The following is an 8,098-nucleotide window of genomic DNA, read 5'->3' as shown; positions in this document are numbered from 1 at the left end:
GTGTGTGTGCATGTGTGTATGATTGTGTGTGCGTGTGTGCATGTGTGTATGAGGCCGACAAATCAGAGCGGGTGTGGAGAGACCAGTCAGAGGCATTGCAGTAGTCAAGGCAGAATGTCGGGCTGGGTCGGTGGTGTTGGGGAGAAGGGCTCGATGCGTGTGATGTCTCCCATGTCGCTTAGGAGCTGAAATGACTGAACTTGGAGGCTGACCGGATGGAAGGGTGATGGAGAGGCCCACAGCCTTGGTTTCTAATTAGGGGGAGGGGGTGGCATTCTCTGAGATGGAGGATCACAGAGGAGAACCCAGATTCTTTAGGGGAGAGGATGTTAAGTTCAGTCTTAGACATGTTGAGTTTAAGAAGCTTTGGGCATCCGAGAGGCAGTGTTGAGTAGGTAGGTGGGAACATGAGTCTGGAGCTCAGAGACGAGGTCTCACCAGGGATATGGATTTGAGAGTAAGGAGGTGGTTACTGAATTCGTGGTTTTGATGAGATGGCTTGGGAAGAAAGTGTGGGTTGAGAGGAAGGGACCGGAGAGTTAGGAAGAAAGTCAGGCAGTATCGTTTTATGGAAACCAGGGAATGAGAGCATTTCGAAAAGGAGAGTCTACTTAACAGGGTTTAAGGCTGCTGACAGATGATGCGGGATGAGGACTATATGGGTCTCTCAGGTGTAATGGTGGTGACAGTTACCATCACTGAGAACTGCTCGAATTCTTTAATGGGTAACTCATTATCTCCGTTTTCCAGATGAGGAAACCGGGGCACAAAGAGCTTATATAACTTGCCCAAATTTACACAGTCAGTAATTTGAACTGAGGGACTATGACTCCGGACCCCACTTCCTCAACCACTGCCATACGCGACTCCCTCCTCGTCGTACAGAGGTCGTTGCTCACTTTGTGGAGAGCCATTTACGTCACGTGACTTGGGAAGAAGGCAGACAGTTGCTGGTACTGTCTGTGGTATCTGAAAGCTCCGTGGGCCTTCGATCTTCTGCCTTCTGTTGCAGCCTCCCTGCTCATGAACTTGAGGCCCTCCCGGGTCTACTAGCTCACGTAGAATGGCTTCAACATTTTCCACCATGCGGAAAAATATTTCGCTCTTTCCTGAGTCTTGTTAAGGCACAGGGCGGCTTTGTAAGGCAGATCCAGGCATCCCATAGATAGGGTGGCTGTACATCCCTCTTTGCCTGTAACTGTCTCAGTTTGTGTCTGTCCCGGCATAATTATGAACAGCTCTCCTTTTCACGAGTGTCCAGCTTGGATGGTAAAGTATATAGTGTCCTGTGATGGTCAGTTTTATGTGTCGACTTGGCTAGGCTGTCGTCTCCAGTTATTTTGTCAAGCACTAACCTAAGTGTGATTGTGAAGGTGCTTTGTAGGTGTAGAGTCTGTAATCAGTTTAAGTCAAGAAGATGGTCCTAGGTAATCTGGGTGGGCCTGATTCAGTCAGCCGAAAGGCCTTAATTGCAGAACCTGGGTTTCTCTGAAGGAGAAGCAGCTCTGCCTGCAGACAGCAGTGTCGGTCTGGGCCCGAGAGCTCCAGTCTGCCCTTCCTGACAGCTGCCCTGTGGGTTTCAGACTTGCCTCGCCAGCCCCAACAACCACAAAGCCAATTTTTTTGCAACAAATCTCTTGCTCTGTATCTCCTACTGGTTCTGCCTCTCTGGTGGAATCCTGACCGGGCCATGTCTTGCTGTCCCACAGTGGCCCAGGGAACCGGAGTGAGGTGGGGTGTCCATCTTCCAGGGCCCTGGACCGGAGGCGGGGGGCTTGGGGTGTTGTGGAGATTTTTGGTCGTTACAATCATTGTAGATACTATTGCGACTTAGTGCCCAGGTGCTAGGATTCTAAATGCCCTGCTGGGCACAGCAGCCCTGCACTATGGCGAGATGTCCGTGTAAAATGCCCATCACACTCCGTTTGCAAACACTGCGGCTTCTGTAAAATGGGGGTGAGGAAAAGAGACAGTGGCAAGAGGTTGCCGACAGGCTAGGCCATGGCCAAGGTGGATTAGGAGGGACACGAAGAAAAGGGAGCACTCACAGGGTTCAATGACCTGGAGGCCCCAGCGACATTGGAAAATGGTCCTGGAGGGAGAAGAGGTTGTCATCTTGGAGTAGGACGCTGGAATCAGTGGTTTTGAAGGTGAAGCGGTTTCCGCCGATGACAAATCCCATGCGTCACCGTGGAGGCGGGTGGCAGAGATGAATATAGAAGGCCATGGGGACTGAGGTCAAGGGCGAGAGATGGGTGATCCACACAGATATTTCGATGGAGAGGAAGGCAAGTTGAGAGTTGTGAGGAGCAGATGATGGATTGGGACATTCTCTGTGAACTCTCCATGGAGATGCTGTGGTTACAGAGCCTCAAGCAGGAGGAGTCCTGTCTCTTGTCACTGCGTGTTATCCGGGGCTTCTGTTTGTTTGCTTGGGAAAAGCCAGAGCAGATTTTGCCGTCTGTCATTCTCAGTGGAGGGGAAGTGCGCTGCTGGAGTGTGACCTTCACCTTCTCTGAGGCCTCTCTGTCCATGCTCCAGAGCACAACAGATGTCACGTGACCTGACCGACACTCACGGGGTCACGTGATAGGATGCGGGGAAGACTCAGCTCATCCAAAGCAATAGAGGGGACTGAGAATCAGGGAGCGGAAGTGGCACATCTTAGGTTTTGTGCACATCCAGGGCCAGCTTAGATGGGAGCCACTCCACATGTATGGACAAGGCTAGGCGGGATCTGAGGCAATGCTGGGTGCTCACCCACAGCGAGAATAACTCCAGTGAGATTCCTATGTGTACAACTACGCAGATCTGGTGCCTGCCCCAGACTTTGTCCCTCTCTGAAAAAAGAAGTGTCCAAAGGCCCCTCGGTCACAGGGAGATGGATGCTGTGCGACATTATGGCTGCACTGTGAGTGAGTGTGGACACGGTCAATCATGGCAGTAGAGCAGCCTGAGCCTCTCTTGAATAAGGAGGTTGTTCTGACGCTGCTGTATCATAAGGCTCCTTTTACTTGCAAGACCAAGCAGCATATTGTTTGTGCTTCTTCTTGCATTTCTTCTGTGGCTAGACTTAAATGGCTCTTACTTTGAGCTGTGTAAGTCTAACTAGAGCCAAGACAGACTGCTGGCCTTCTGCAAGGCTCCTTGCAGTAACAATTAGGTGGTGCAATTTATGAGCTCATTCTAAAGAGTTTCGATATAATTGTAATAAAGTTTTCTTCATGGCAACTCAAAGCAAAAAAGATGGTTACTTCACTTTTTGGCTGGGAAACTAGGTGCAGAGAAGTCCAGTGACTAAAATGAGATCACACAGCAAGTCGGGGAAGGATTGGCTCTGAAGTTGCATTGTCTAATGGTGATGGCATTTGGTGTTTTTCTATAAGCTCGGGGCTTTGCATGGTTTATTTCTGCAATTTCTTATAATTAACCTATTATCACCATCATCATCACCATCATCATCACTAACACCATTATCATCACCTTCATCATCATCACCATCACCATCATCATCATCATCACTAACACCATTATCATCACCTTTATCATAACCATCATCATCACCATCGCCATCGCCATCACCATCACCATCACCATCATCACTAACACCATTATCATCACCATCACCATCACCATCACCATCACTGTCACCGTCATCACTAACAACATTATCATCACATTCATCATAACCATCACCATCACCATCGCCATCGCCATCACCATCATCATCACCATCACCAACGTCATCACCTTCATCATCACCATCATCATCACCATCACCATCATCATCATCATCACCATCGCCATCGCCATCACCATCACCATCACCATCACCATCATCATCACTAACACCATTATCATCACCTTCATCATCACCATCATCATCACCATTGCCATCGCCATCACCATCACTATCGTCATCACCATCACCATCATCATCATCAACATCATTACCATTTCAATCCATAAATTATAGGTCAAGAAACTGATATACGAAAAAGTTAAATCATATTTTTAGAGTTAGGCAACTAACACATGGTGGGATTTGAACCCATGCCATCTGGCTAAAACAGGTACAATGAACTCCTGTTTTGCACTGCCCTGTTTTGTCCTGCCTCCTTGTACTAATTCACTGCCAATTCATAGGAAGTTACTTCTGCCAGGCGCTGCATTGAGCGAGAGTTAAGAGCATATGTAAAGTACCAGAGAAAGTGATAGAAATTGATGGGCCATGCACCTAGAAATAATGTGAGGTTGCTTTTCAGGTTGCTGCAGAGCTGCCACGCTCTGTCACTGCGTGTGAGCATCTCGTAAGTGAATGCCAAGGTGGCGTTATGCGGTGCTCTGCCATGGCCCACAGGTCAAGGTGGCCTCTTTCTGGGTAGGCATGGTCTTCCTCTGTAGGGTGAGATCATCCCAGGTGTTTCTTAATTTTGAAAAAGACAGACTCTTAGTCAGGAACCAAATCATGAGGATGAAGAGAACTCAACCCTCTTTTTTTTGTATAAACTCTAAAGAATGATGATATCTAGGATAAGATGATATCTAGGATTAGGTCCCTGCATGGTGGGTTTTGGGGACGGTGACTGTCATGCTAAGATGAAGGCTAGCGTTATGGTCCTCTGCTCACTGAAAAGGTGGAAGCAGTATTTTGCAAGAAAGACGACCTAGATTTTCGATGTGTTTTGTGTCTTTCTATTTCGTCATCCCCGGTCATTAGCAAAGGCTTTTGAACTGTTCCAGCACAGAGCTAACTGTGCCACCACAAGTAAAGAAAAGAGGGAACTCGTGGACACTGGGTCATTTATGAAGGGGGAGCTGTAGTGCCCCTGGGAACCAGCACGCGATTTGGCCAGGAAGTCCAGCAGAGAGGTGCAGTTTCTGAAACAGAGTCCCCACATCCTAGGAAGCTCTCTCTTCAGAAGAGTCACTCACAGCTGGAGGTTTGGAATTTTGCTTTTTCTGATGGCGGGTTCCTTTCTTCTTTCTCTAGGCAAAACTCTGCACTGCCTGCTGCCAGATGAGTTGTTCTTTTGGAGGACGGAGCGCCCCGGAGCTGTGGGTAAGCTTTTCTGTGCTGAATTTGACTGTTATTAACAGAATCCAGAGGTGCTCACCAGACACACAGTTCTCCATCACCACTGCCGTCAGGGAGGCTTAGTGCAGAGAGAGATTTAAATGCTAATTACTTTCCCGTACGATTTCATAACTACGCTAAAATATTGAACCCACAATCCTGCTACCCCAGCACATTAAACTATTTTCATGTTTTTATGTCATAATAATTATAGGAAGGTACAGTTGAGAGGTCTTTGCGTGTGTGTGTGTGTGTGTGTGTGTGTGTGTGTGTGTGTGTGGTGTTTTTGCTTTGTTTTTCTGTATTATAGGGACAATAAGCTCCTGATTTTCCGGAGCAATCTTGCTCTCATTTATTTCATTCATTCTTGCTAATTATTAAATGTATAATGAAATAGGAGTTAGTCGTACATTTTGTAAGATAGTAAGAATAAATTCAAGCATTTGGAAGAAATTCTTTGTGACACCACTATAATTTTTTTTCATATTTTATTACAGCTTTCATATTTATAATGCAGTGTTTCTCAGCTGGGGGGTGATTTTTCCCTGCAGGACATGTTTGGCTAGGTCTGGAGACATTTTTGATGGTCACCTCTAGGGGATGGTGCTACTGGCATCTAGTGGGTAAAGGTCAGTGATGCCGCTAAACACGCGCAGGACAGTCCCTGCCACAGAGGATTATCTCGCCCCAAATGTCCGTAGGGCTGAGTTGAGAAACCCTGCTACAATGAAAAATGGTGATTTCATCGTTCTTCGAGCAGATGCCTAGTTTACTTAAGCATCCCTGCCCCTCTAAGGGATATTAGTTACCTGCCGGCTGATCAGTTTTGTGGTGAGCATCTTCAGGCATTGACCTTTGCCCTGCTTTGGGCTTGCAGTGCATTACTCAAAGAGGGGTTCCAGCTGCCACCTGCCTCCTCCAGGTTTGGGAATCATCCTTGGACCAGGTGAAAGGGTAGAGCTTTCCTACAAATAGTACAAGCCGTTTGTAGCTCCAGTTACTGAAATGCGGGTACGTGAAACTCCCAGGAAGCGGCAGCACAGCAGAGCAGGCATGAAACTGAGAAGAAAGGCAAAATCTTGGGATCAGAGGGGCTCCGGGATCTCAAAAGTGAAATGGACTCGTACTGATTCTGAAAGCATTCTCTTAGGTTAGTCAGCGCGAGCTTACCTGTACCTGGCCGCACCCAGCTAAAATCACAACTTCTTCCATGCTTTCTACCCACCTTCTCTGCTTAATAGTTTTCTTTAGTACTCATAGCTGTCTTGTATGCCATCTATTTTACTAATTTATCTTGTTTATTCCTGTCTCCCCTGCTGCCACAGGGGCAGGGATTTGCATCCAGCTGTCGCCAGCACCCAGAACAGCGCTCTGCTCACCGTGGGCGCTCGGCGCCTGTTTGCTGAACGAACGAGTGGACGATTCACGAAGATGGCAGGGCGCTTTGTTCTTCGTGTGGCTCAGCACACCCCTTGCTCCCAGATCTTGCCTCTCTTTTCGCTCTTTATTTCACTTTGGGTTTCTTGCTGATGTTGGGGGGACCTGTTGTTGGAGGGGAAGGAATGATTCTGTGAGAGAGACAGAGCGAGTGAGCGAGCGAGCAAGTGGGGAGCCCCAGGAGACAGGACCCCGTCCTCCGTGGGAGACAAAGAGAGAGGCTGCCCGAGGGAGGTGTGGACGACAGCTGCTGTAGGTCGGGGGCTAGTGCCAGCATTCCTGGGCCGTGACTCTCCGGGAGCTGTGCCCTGTGTCACACTGGGCTTCCTTGTCAGGTCATCCTGGATGCTTTGGGGCCCATCCAAAGAGAGCAGCCCCCTTGGCCAGCTGCCTCAGTGCCAGCCTTGGGGTCCATCCTGGGACTCCTTATGGGCTAGATTCCAGGTGCCACAAACCAGACAGCTGTGGCCTCAGTGCCGGGGTGGGGCTCCTGTTCTGAAGGCTCGTGGCTGTGTTTGATCTATGTTTCCGAAATTATGTATGTTCTTGACTTGCTAAACAGAAGACCACAAACAACCCCTGAGTCCATATAGCCACGTCTTAACTAAAACACCACCAGCCCCAGCTAAACAGGGAGGGCGGGGGAGGGGTGGGTAGAGGCCATCTGAAACCACCCAGGTGATCAGCCCCGCCTCAGGCTTCTGCAGCCTTGCAGTTGGCAGCTTTGGAGGCCAGCATTATGTCTCACGTCACTCAAAGGCAGGTGAGCCGAAGCCACGTCTCGCTGGCTACCTCTGCAGCTGCAGCTTCACTCATGGGGTTCTGCCCGCCTTGGCTTGGCAGCTTGGGCTCTTGAAAAGCAAGTGACAGGGGCAATAATCTGTACTTGGCAAAGCAAACCCAAACACACTCTGAAAGGCACAGCTGGGCCAGGCTCAGCAACTGTATTCATTAGGCAGTTAATTTTGAGGCTGTCAGCCGAGGCCACAAGGGCAGGCTGAGGCAGGGACGCTGTGCTTTCGACAATTCAATCCAGTCCCGTAGTATCGTTGAGCTTGTGTTATGCGCGAGGCGCTGTGAGTGGCCACGGAAGAAGCAGAGACGAGAAAGGGATAGTTTCTGCCTCAAGGAGCTTACCTTCCAGCTGTCTTGAGAGCCGCAAGAGGCTGGCAGCTGAGGACAGCTGGGGTTCAGAGTCGGAAGAGAGACTATCCAGATGAAAAACCAGGACAGCGCTGTGCAGGAGGAGCCCTGAAGTCTGGATAGAGTTTCTTCCTCCCCCTCTTCCCTTTCCTCCTTCCTTCCCTGGGTAGACAGAATAACAACCACGCTCGCCAAAAAAAAAAAAAAAAAAGTCCGTGTCTTAATCCCCAGACCCCGTGAATATATTACCTTATACAGTCAAAGAAACTTTGCAGCTGTTATTAAGGCTCTCGAGATGGGGAGATGGTCTTGGGTTATCCAAGTGAGCCCTCCATGTAATCATGAGCATCCCCACAAGAGAGAGGCTGGTGGGGGGCGGGGAGGGAGAGAGAGAGTTGAAGGTTGTGTGCTGCTGGCTTTGACGGTGGAGGATGAGGCCAT

This window comes from Pteropus vampyrus, unplaced genomic scaffold (assembly GCF_000151845.1).
Source record: "Pteropus vampyrus isolate Shadow unplaced genomic scaffold, Pvam_2.0 Scaffold13, whole genome shotgun sequence".
NCBI classification, from domain to species: domain Eukaryota; kingdom Metazoa; phylum Chordata; class Mammalia; order Chiroptera; family Pteropodidae; genus Pteropus; species Pteropus vampyrus.
This window is presented reverse-complemented; position numbering follows the sequence as displayed.